Below are 11,082 nucleotides of genomic sequence, written 5' to 3' on the forward strand. Positions count from 1 at the left end.
GCAAAGAAAACATTAGATTTGCTACGTAATTTAGCTAAGACCATTACAGGAGCTCAAAAATATCATATAATTATTCGAAAAAGCGACGAAACTGTATTACAAACGTTTTTAATTATTTCCGTGTTCTTTTAAAAATTTTACATTAATGATTGTTTTATGAACTGTGTACTCCTTAGTTAATATAGCTCTGTCGCTTCATCGAATAATTATATGATATTTTTGAGCTCCTGTAATGGTCTTAGCTGAATTACATAGCAAATCTAATGTTTCTTTTGCTTCGAAATAGTTGCTTTTTAATAAATCAAAACATTTATTATAACTGCTCATAAATAGCATTAACTTTTGCTTACTGCTTTTAAATCCCTACTAAGAATAAACAAATATCGAAATCAATTTTTATTATGTAAGAAAAACAAGTGCACAGTATCAAAAATTGGTACGGACAATAATTTATAGCGAAAAAAAAATTTTTTTTAATTTTCAATAATCGAAAAAAAATAGTAGCCACGGCCGTCCCACGACCGGAACCACCTGAAAAGTTGTGAAATAGATAGTAATTTGTTGACACAAATTTTCAGGAAAATCAAAATATGCATGATTTTCAGAAAACGAAAGTTTTAAAACTCATAAATAACGCAGAAAAATTTTTTTAAAAAATTATTTGTATTTTTTTTCTAAAAGTACATGGAATAACGAAACTTTTTTATTCTTTGAGTTTTTTTATTTAAAATATTTTTCAAAAAGTTATAAGCAAAAAACCATGAAAAGAGCGGTTTTTTCGAAAATTTTATATCTTTTGAACCAATGATCAAAAAAATTTCAAAATTTAGGAGGATGAGTTTTTTGATGAGTACTAAAAAATATCAAAAAATAACGGAAATTAAAAATTAAAATTCTTCAAACCGTTTGATTTGGTGTGGAATGCCCCATACATAAGTATTGAACTAATAAATTTCACTATATTTATTATTCGCGTACTTCATCAAGGGGGTATTCTGGTCTAGAAGCCGAAATTTTAGGTATTTGTCAAAGTAGGATAAAAAAAAAATGAAGAACATTTTTAGTATCCATTTTTTCATATGATTTTGATTGATATTTAAGGAATGTAAAAAAAAAATTTTTTAAATTAAAAAATAACAAAATCCTTGAATTACAGGCCGGTGAAGTGCGGGCTACAATAGAAACGGTGCTCCCTGGTTGACATGATTTCAACCTTTGTAGTGATCTAAAACAAACAAATTTAGAAAATTTTTTATTAGTAAAGATGCCGCTATCGCATGGACCTCTGCCAAGAAAAAAAAAATTGTTTTACTCCGTTTTTTTGACCTTGTCGAATTTTTTAAAAGTACTTGAAATTAAAATTTTTCAAAATCCAAGGTTGGTGCGATAGAGAGATATATAAAGAAGATTTTCACCAAATTTCAAAGGAATCGGTAAGGTAGAACTTGAGATATCATGTCTACCACTTCAAAAAAAGTAGTTTTGAGAAAAACGCGTTTGAAGTTTGAGAAACAGTTTCAGTAAAATAACTCAGATAATATTTAATACTCAGTTGGGATTAATCGGCGATCCCAGATCCATATATTGGGCCTTCTTCTTGAAAAGAACGAGTCTTCAAGTCATCCAGCAACATCTGCCGTTCATTGTGTGATTTGCTGCACTCGGCCGGTTTAGGTCACAAAATCCTACGTATCTCCGAAAATAATTCGAATTTTGAAAAATCCGTTGAAGGGCATATTTTTGCGAGTCTAAACTTTAAAAATATACAAAAAAAAGAAAATCCATTTTTTCAAATTTCTAGACCAGAATACCCCCTTAATATTTAATTAAAATTCTATAAAATGTTCTTATTTATGAAATTTATTCTCGGGAAAATAAAAATTTTTTTTATATTTTATTGTAGAGTAAGTTGTATAAAAACATAGATTTAAAAACAAAAATAAAATATTATTCACTTAATAAATAAAAAAAATCCATGAACATTGACAAATAATAAAATAAAGTTTTATTTAACGACAACAATTAATTATGTATTGAACTGACGTATACCATTTGAGTTTAATTCAAATAAATATTTCTAATGATTTAATATTACTACATATGGTTAGGGAATTTTTTAATTATATGACTTAAATACCTGGAAAAGTCAAGGAATTTGAATTTCAAAAATCTGTCGTCACCATGATATTATATTAAACATTAACTAATATTATTTGATTAAGTTAACGCCGTAAATAATTTGACATATATAAAAAAAGCTCATTATTAATATAATAAACATTATATTTGTAACAAGATATTATCAGCTAAACGAATTTCTTTACTTGAATTAATATATGTATCGAATAATAAATATGAATAATGTAGTATCGAAGTGTGCCTTTTGCTCATGTATATATTAATTTATAATACATATATCGATAGTTTTTTTAAAAATAGAAAAAAAAAAATCTAAACAATTATTATTATAAAATAAGGTAATGTAACTGATGACGTAATTTCTAGTGGACTTGACTTTGTTTTTGTGCAATTAAATGAAACATGACAAATTATAAAAGTGAAAATAGTTAAGTAATCAAATTAAACATATAATTTAGGTGATTAATTAATCGCGTAGAAATATTAAAATAATGTAATATAAAATATTATTAATCTAAATAAATGAATTACTGCAATTAAAAGTAGAAAATCAAAAGAATTATTTAAAATATTGTGTTACGAACCCGGCATCCTTCACCCCTTACACATGTATATATATATATATGTGGGTACACATACATACATATGGATAAAAAAACATACACAAATAATAGTATATTGTACAACTAGTGCGGTAAGTTGTCGATTGCCCACGTGAGCAAAGTTGAGCGCACGAACGAAGTGAGTGCGCTCATTTGCTCTTGTGGGTATTCAGTAATACCGCACGAATTGAACATACTTTTGCACACCTCAAGCGTGAAAGCGCTGAGGGTGCTTTATGATCGCTCTAAAATTTTTTATTTTTAATATGCGATATGAGTACTATTTTAGTGCTCGCTGTTTTATTCTCCAACTAGCTTTTTGCTGATTCAACTGTTGTCGCGACATTTTTGTGGGTTATACGATAATCTGCATGCGACAAAAGTAAATTTGCGTGTGACAAGTTAAAAGGGAAATTTCTAAAAATCAAAATATAAACATAATAAATTACTTAAAATTTTCATGGGGCCATAAAAATTGCAGATTGTAATTTTTACGTCAAGATACACATCAAGTAAGACGCGAAATGTCTATTTCACATTATGATTCAGGCCAAAATATTCGACCATGCAGGAGGCACTTAAACTCGCATCGAAATCGGAAAAAATTTTCTACTGGATAGCTTTTGTCTAAATCGATGGATTATATTGCCAAAAATTGCTTCAAAAAATGTATACTCCAAAAAAGTCAGAATTAATAAAAAATCTTACAATCGAAGAAAACCCTAAATCAAAGTATTTACTGTTTTTTCAAGAGAGTCAAAGTTGTATATCTAATCTAGTCAACAAGTGCCGTTTTGACGAAAACCTGTTTAAGACCACCGAAAATTATGATTAAGGTCTCATTCGATTCGAAATGGCATCTATAAAAAATGTTAAAGTGAAAGTTTGGGGCTGGCAAAAATTGTAACAGTTATAAACAATTTAGTAAAAAAAAATGGTTTGGTTTTTTGCAAATATTTCCAAAACTATTCGAAATATCAAAAATCTGAAACCAGATCCGCAAAGAGCAGGAAATCTCCTAAAAAAAAGTCTCTCCTCCCCGGGCTGTACTGACAATACTTATAATTTTAGTTTAGCGGTTAAAATGGGATTAAAACAGGTAGTTGCGCGTGCACGCGTGTCGATCGAATCAATAGCATAATCAAAAAAAAATTATTTTAACCGATTAAATCTAAATATTAAGAAATAAAAAAAATGTTGTACTTTCTAAACACATGGATTAATAATAATCCACCGAAAAAAAATTTTTACCTGTTGGAAGTTTACATAAAAACCCTGATTATTTCTAAACTAAAAACCCAGGATTTTTTTCACTCCTTGGAGCTATTCTTGAAAGGGTTTAGAAAAGATCGCCGTTCAAAAAATTAAAAAATTTTTATTTTTCAGTTTTTTACTAACAATCTAAGGCATGGAAAAATTAAAAACGTAAATAAAGCAATCAAGAAAATTTTATTTTTTATTTTTTTGATTATTTTGTTTTTTTATTGCTAAAAGATACATAACAATAATTTAAACAAAATTTTCTCCCCTCCGGGCGAAAAGCGTTAACTTTTGTCCCTCTGTGTAAAATGAAGTTGCCGCTTTCCGCTTCCGTCGCGGAGTAAAATAGTATTGATACCTTGGGCAGTAAATAAGAAAGCCTCAGCCTTTGCCGCGGCCAACAATTACATAAGATCTGAGACATATCTTACCTTACTGCCCTAGGTGTAAAATATACTATTTTACTTTTATTGTTTAAATAATTGTTATAAGCAAATGCATTTTTAATAAGATTTAAAAAAAATTTTTTTTACGGAATAAGATGCTTATTGAAAATAATGCTTTTAAAAAAAAAAATCGTTTCTTAAAGAAAAATTTTGATTGCTAAAAAGTGTATTTGCTAATTAAAATTTTTTTTTTCTGTTGCTTAAAATTAATATTGAAGAACTAGTTTTTTTTTAATCATAATTTATCATATGTTCTTCGTAATGTAAAAAAAATAATAATTTTTCATTTGTTTATTAAACAAACAATTTGTTTTAAACAAATGAATTTTTTCGCTATATTTTTTTTTAAATACTAAAAACAATCATGTGCTTCTTTTTTATCGGAAAACATTTTTTTAAATTTTTTTATATAATTTTTAAAAAATATTGTACACTTGGAGTTGTTGCTACCTTTCTGTTTTTATTTATTGTTATTTAAATAACTTAAAAGCTATCCCTCGCAACCTTGAGCTCACCGTAGAAACACCGTGAAAACTCTACAGACTCACCGTAAATGCTCGGTGGGAACACCGTGGATTTGTTCCATTATTCCACGATGAAGCCACAGTAGTTCCATAGCAATTTGGCTACGTTTCCCCAATATTTCTGGTGTGTTTCCACGGTGTTCCCACAGTCATTCCACGACAAAAACATGGTGTAGTAATGCTGAAAATACGTTAAATGTACCACGGTTTAGTAGAAGTTTGTCGATGATAATTCAACGGGTTCGCAATTATTATGCGATAAATTCACCGTAGAAACATTCAATGAAATTCAGGCAGCCACACATCGCTGTGTAGCTAAACTCCAATTTTTTTACGATATCCACACTAATGTCATTATTTAATTACAAATACGCTTTCATTCAAAGAATAATTTATTTTTTTTAAAACATAAAAACATTACAAAACAGCCTTTATAATAATAATAATTATATTGATAATGCTAAAGATTAAATTTAAGTCATTAAATAACTTAAGCAGTAGTCAATATACTAATATCAGTAATCGATATTCTTATAATTACATTCTATAACTAAAACATATTTTATTAGATATAACAACATATATTTTTTTTTTTATTATTTACGTCTAAGTAACGTGTATAATAAGTTAGATTTTCATAATTTTCATTTAGAACTATGAGATATTATTTCATAGAAAATTAAACGTTCTAAAAAAAGTTTCTTATCATTCTTTGATAAATCCATCTGTTCAAAAGTTATTGGAGCTTGAAGTCAAGTTTTAGTAAATTCCAAAATCTTTTTACGTGTCCGGCGAAACTGTCATACTTATCACTATAAACTATCATACTTATTACAAAACACGTGGTTATTTTTGAAAACGACAGAAAAGCCAGTTTATGAAAAACATTTCATGCATATTAATTATAAATTGTGAATTATATATATAAATATAAAAATAAAATTTATGAATTTTTCCTAGATTATGGTGTGAAAAATTTATCAGTGATAAAAATTGTGTCAAAACTTTAAAAGTCTTTTAAAAGTTTGAAGTTAATTTTAAAAATTGTGTAAAAACTTTAAATTTTTTAAGTATTTGAAGTTTATTTTATGTATTATTTTTAATAAGATAATAGAACAATTACTATTTTAAGTAATAACCCGAGAAAAAATGTTTATATATAATCATATATAATTATATATAACTATATATGATCATATATAATTATATATGATTATATATGATCATACATAATACAATATTTAAACGGAGAAAGTCATATGTAGCTCCATATATATTAGATATGATTATATATAATACTATTCCAAGAAATTTTTTTCATATAGAATCATATATAATTATATATATATATATATATATATATATATCCATATATAATTGTATACAATCATTAGGGTGTTTAAAAAAAAAAATAATTTTTTTTTTCATGGTATTCAAAAATTGGAAGTACCCAGTTTTTCAATCGGTTGAATTTCATATAATTTTGTGAAATTATTCAATGTTTCCCAAAATTTTATATAAGTTTTTTTAAATTTCACATCACAACAGAAAATCAAAAAATTTGAAGAAACTTAATAAAATTTTATATAATTATCATCGAGGCCGACAAAAATAAAATTTCATATAAGTTCATGGAGTTTTTTTAAATTGTGTAAAAATCCATCACGAAAACTTATGAACTCGGTCTTTACCGGCATTTCACTCTAAATACATCAATTAAGCACATGACTTGAACTCTCGTGATGTGGACCAGTGATCAACGTTCAGGGATACCAGCCAAAAGGAGCCGTGTTCGAACCCAGCAGATGTTCCAGGATTTTTTCATCATTTACTGCTATCAATTCTTGTTTCTGAATTTGTAATGCGTTCGCGCGGTAATAACCAAATCAAAAATTTAGTATTTATTTATTATTTTTTTTTTTTTTTTCAAAAATATTTTTTAATTATATATAACTTGATTATATATAATCATATATGAAAAATGGCTAAATATAATTATATATAGTTATATATAATTATATACAGTTATATATAATTATATATGATTATATTTGGCCATTTTTCATATATGATTATATATAATCGAGTTATATGTAATTATATATAATTTTATATGATTATATATAAAAATTTTTTCTCTGGAAGTCATTAAAGATTTCATAAGACATATTTATTTTTAATAAATAATTAATAACAATTTTCATTATTTGTAATGAGTAATTTAAGACAATTTTAACAAATTCTAACAAAAAAAAATATGATAACAAATTTAATCTTACAAGAAAGAGAAATAATTAATTTTTTTGCAAAAATAAATTATTTCCCTTTCTTTTAAAATAAAATTTATTTATTTACGTTTTGTTTTTAATCTATATTTTTTCTCCTTTTTCGTTACAAAATGTTTAAAATATTATGAAATTATTGAGTGTAATTCATTTATTTACAGTTCTTAATTGTAAATAATTGTAACGTAACTCTAAAAGTAATGTATTTACTAAAATCTTTTAATATTGAATGAAATTTCTTTATTTTCGCAAAAAAATAAATTATTTCTCTTTCTTTTAAAATAAAATTTGTTGTATGTTTTTTTCTTCTCAAAACAATAAAATTTATTTATTTATTATTACTTTTTTTCAATATATATATGCATAAATTTTTTTTTGGTTACAATGTGTTGAAACTTTTTTAAATATTACTCATTAAAAATAATGAAAATTATTTTTAATTATTTATTAAAAATAAATATGTCTTATGAAATATTCAATTACTTATTACTTAAATTAGTAATTATTTCATTAACTAGTTAAATTTAATCTAAATTTAATCTTTAGAATTATCAATATAATTAATATTATCATAAAGGCTGTTTTGTAATGTTTTTATGTTTTAAAAAAAATAAATTATTCTTTGAATGAAAGCGTATTTGTAATTAAATAATGATATTAGTGTGGATATCGTAAAAAAATTGGAGTTTAGCTACACAGCGATGTATGGCTGCCTGAATTTCATTGAATGTTTCTACGGTGAATTTATCGCATAATAATTGCGAACCCGTTGAATTATCATCGACAAACTTTTACTAAACCGTGGTACATTTAACGTATTTTCAGCATTACTACACCATGTTTTTGTCGTGGAATGACTGTAGGAACACCGTGGAAACACACCAGAAATATTGGGGAAACGTAGCCAAATTGCTATGGAACTACTGTGGTTTCATCGTGGAATAATGGAACAAATCCACGGTGTTCCCACCGAGCATTTACGGTGAGTCTGTAGAGTTTTCACGGTGTTTCTACGGTGAGCTCAAGGTTGCGAGGGTTACTTTTAATGTTATATAAACTTCAACAGCGAATAAAAACTGATTTTTTCAATAAATCGTGAAAATTTTAAACAGCCATAAAAAAAAAGCCATCCGGCTTTACCCGGAATGGAAAGGTAGATTTCTCATGTAATTACAATAAAGCTACAATAGTGTAATTAATACTTATTTTTTTAAGCTTAAACATGAATTTCAAGGAAATGGGTTATGCGTTATCATTTAGAAGTTACTAGAAGACTAAGCTGCAAAAATACCCTTTTTTTATTTTTTGTGAAATTTTTGGTATCATCAAATTGTTAGAAAAGATGTTTCAAAAAATCAAGTATTACAATGAAAATTAAAGCTAATCGTTCAACTTTTGAGATACTTTTTACAGAATTGAGTTATCATTTTTGGTTCAAAAGTTATTTTAGGATAAAGCCATACCTAGGCCTTTTTTTGGCCAATTTTTGGCTGAGAAAAAAAATTATTTTTTTTTTTTGCAGTTTGAAAGATTTCACCCAGGTTTTTATATTTTCATCAACACAAAAACCACATAGAAGAACAGTTAACTTGAATCAAGGAAAATATTCTTGATTCAAGAAAGTTTTTTTGATCGATTAAGAAAATAGAAATTTACTTGCCTCAAGTAAGCAATTATTTTCAAATTTTTATCTTGAATCAAAATTTTTTTTCTCACGTCAACATATTTTTACGCTTAAATCAAAAAATTTTCACTTGTTTCAAGAGTTTATATTTTTTCAAGTAAGAGATATTTTTTTGGAGCAAGATACATTATTTTTTTGTAGCAATATTGCATTTTTTTGGTTAAAGAAAATAAAATTTCTCGGAACAAGTACTATTCTTTTCACGCAGGTATTTTTGTATTCTTCGACCAAGATATAACAAAAGTTACTTAAGCCAAGAGAAAAAATTTCTTGGGAGAAAAGATCGATATGGAGAAGGGGAAAGTCACCGGTGCTAGGCAGCAGGAGCGGGAGTAGTTCGGTGCTCGCCACTAGACGCGCCTACCATTTGTAGTGTTACTTAATGAGATAATTAAAGGCAATATTCATTTGATTCAGATTACTGTTTTTTTTATCAATCCATTACTGCAATTTGAAATAATTCGATTTTTTATTGAATCAATTGCAAAGAGAGTTTCTACGGACCTAAAAAGATATTACTTTTAACACTAAAATTTATTTGCTTTAATAAAATTTTTGTTCCATCGCAGAACAATATTCTTACATTAGTTTATCATTTTTACGTATATTTAACGAATTTAATTTATGCCTTATAATATTTTTGTATTTTAGCTTAAAATATTTGTCCCTGGAATTTGGGAATTACCCATTTTTTTTTATCTGCAGTTTTATTTTATTGTTATATTAGCTTCATTTATTTTACCTTAATTTAAACATCTGTTTAGGATTTAGTTGAAAACTTATTTTTATGTCTAAATATTTTTGCTCAAGTAAACGGCCAAACATCGGCTCTATTGTTTAGGGATTAAGTTTAAATTTTTAAAAATGTAAAATACTTCGAGTCCCGTGTTTACGACTCCTTTGCTCCTTATCCTGAAATTATTTAAGCCCTATCATAAATCAGTCCGGACATCTGTTCCTAATTGCACTCGTCTACTCTCCAAAATAGTCCAGTCACCATTTTTTCTGTATCTCATTCTCTCGGCTCGTCCTCTTTTACTTTCGTTTCGCCCCCTTTCTACTCCGCCATACTCCCACGACGATGCGACCCTTCCCCATTTTCTCTGGCCCTTCTAATGCCCTCCGTGCTCCAATCACAACCCTTAGTTTTCCACTTTCCTTCTAACACGCCCCTTTTTCCCTTAATCTTAGTTCTTTAAGTTTAACGCTAAGATATTTTTGTAAAATGTATAAATCCAGTTGTACTCGATACTTTGAAGAGATCGGCATTGCGCTCGGTCTAATAAATTCACAACAATATTTATTTAGCAAAATTGCTTGTTGAATATTTATTTCTTAACAAAATTACTTGTTAAGTTTGGCTGTAATTTAATTGTTTAAATTATTATTTAGCAAACTAAATTGTTAAAATTTATTCTCGCGGCAAACTAGTCGCGAGACATTTCAATTTTGACTTAACTGAAAATCCATACCTTCAATCATCTTATAATTTATTTTGAGTGAAATTTTTAACTTATTCATACATAACAAAAATCATTATTGTATCAACAGCATAAATAACTTGAACTAATTTATATTTTTTTTAACTGAAAAAAGTTAAATAACTGAATAAAGTTAAATTTTTTTCATTTTTAAATCAGTTTCTCGCTACACAATCTTGCGCAAAGCACGTACGTAGAAGGAGACACTATAGTAACTATGGGCCTTGCACAAGGTTCTTATACAAGAGCACTTGCATAAATACGTGTTACTTAGGTATAATAATTCATAGGTTTTTTAAGCTAAAAGATTTAATTTTTGTTTTTCTCTAAAAATATTTTATCAATACCAGGGTCAAAGTTATATTTTTGACCTAACATTATATAATAAAATATAACTATCATTAAGATGTGACTTGAGATGGTTGTAAAGAAACGACTGCGCATCAATCTTTCATTCATAAAGAAAAATATATTGTTTGTGTGTATACATGTATATCATCAGCAATAAAATTGTATCAGCCAAGAATAATTCTGTGTTATGATAATTTAACACAGGTGTTTTGCAAGTTTCGCTTGTAGTTAGGATAAACAACTAGTTATTAACTGTTTATCACTAAGTGTATTATTCATATCTTAAACTTATATTTAAATAGTTTATGAA

The sequence above is a fragment of the Microplitis demolitor genome, chromosome 7, assembly GCF_026212275.2.
Source record: "Microplitis demolitor isolate Queensland-Clemson2020A chromosome 7, iyMicDemo2.1a, whole genome shotgun sequence".
In the NCBI taxonomy this organism is placed as follows: domain Eukaryota; kingdom Metazoa; phylum Arthropoda; class Insecta; order Hymenoptera; family Braconidae; genus Microplitis; species Microplitis demolitor.